At 34.5% G+C, this 1515-nt stretch overlaps 1 non-coding gene across 1 annotated transcript; it reads left to right on the forward strand.

The window, feature by feature from the left end:
• The first annotated feature begins 1406 nt into the window (after positions 1-1406).
• TRNAL-CAA (transfer RNA leucine (anticodon CAA)) lies at positions 1407-1515 on the forward strand. The gene is made up of 2 exons: positions 1407-1444; positions 1470-1515. It is a non-coding gene; the product is annotated as a tRNA-Leu (tRNA).

Raw genomic sequence — 1515 nt, forward strand, 5'->3', positions numbered from 1 at the left:
GTTCTGCTAGGATGAAGACCTTAGTAAAGGGTGGCAACAGTAATTTTGAAGGATAACACTTTAGCTTGAGCCATTTTTCCTAAATAATGTTATTTAAGAAACAGCTTTTAGAGGAAATGCATTAATCTAAGATCTTGATTTAATGACCCCTTTTTCAACAAGGCCAAATTATTTGTCAAAATCACAATCAAAAATATAAATAGTAAAATGATAAACCCTTACAGGAAGCAGGTTTGGATATACTGATGTGCTTGTCAGGATGGCCGAGCGGTCTAAGACACCAGACTCAAGATTCTACTCTTCCAGTTAATGGGAATTCTGGTCTCTGTAAAGAGGCGTAGGTTCAAATCCCACTACTGACAATATATTCATGCTCTTTGGTTATGTTTTACACTCAAAATGACCGACATTGAGAAGTATGCTCAGGACATCCACAGTCTTTCAATCTTTCCTCTCCCAGACATTGATATCTTGATCCCATTTATTTCTAAGCAATATGAAGCACAATGATTGAATGAATTAAAGTGCATAGAAACTGTTAAAGACCTAAGAATTGATCGATTTTCCCATCTACATTCCAATCAAGATCAAATTACATTAGACTTAAATTAATTAAATTATTCTTAAATGATAAAGACACTATGATTAGTTTTAAAATTCTAACGTTCAGTTCATGTAGAAATTGACTGTTGAAATAATGTTTTACATAGAAACAGAATTTGATGGCAGATAAGAACCACTTGGCCCACGTAGTCTGCTCCTTTTCATGTATCCTTTAGGCAACTTCAACCCTATTTGCTCCTTACATTTCTCTTCAGGATATTCTTATGCCTATTCCAAGAGTGTTTAAATTGTTTCACCATTTAGCTTCAACAACATCGGATGGGAGGCTTTACTATTTATCAACTACCCTTTCTGTGAAGTAATTTTTCTTCAAATTTCCTCTAAGTCTACCTCCCTCCAGTTTCAGTGCATGTCCTCATGTTCTTGTACATCTCTTCCTTTGAAGAATAAGTATTGTTTGCACAACATTCTTTTAGTATTCAGTAATCTAAACATAAAACACAAGAATAATTGGCATCGAAAGTATTTTAAGGCTCTTAGACTTTACATATAATGTGATATACAATTTACTTCTAAGACAAACTAATCTGTTCTGCTAGGATGAAGACCTTAGTAAAGGGTGGCAACAGTAATTTTGAAGGATAACACTTTAGCTTGAGCCATTTTTCCTAAATAATGTTATTTAAGAAACAGCTTTTAGAGGAAATGCATTAATCGAAGATCTTGATTTAATGAACCCTTTTCCAAAAAGTCAAAATTATTTGTCAAAATCACAATCAAAAATATAAATAGTACAATGATAAACCCTTACAGGAAGCAGGTTTGGATATACTGATGTGCTTGTCAGGATGGCCGAGCGGTCTAAGACACCAGACTCAAGATTCTACTCTTCCAGTTAATGGGAATTCTGGTCTCTGTAAAGAGGCGTGGGTTCAAATCCCACTTCTGACA

The sequence above is a fragment of the Taudactylus pleione genome, unplaced genomic scaffold (genome assembly GCF_031769625.1).
Source record: "Taudactylus pleione unplaced genomic scaffold, aTauple2 ptg000612l, whole genome shotgun sequence".
Lineage (NCBI taxonomy): Eukaryota > Metazoa > Chordata > Amphibia > Anura > Myobatrachidae > Taudactylus > Taudactylus pleione.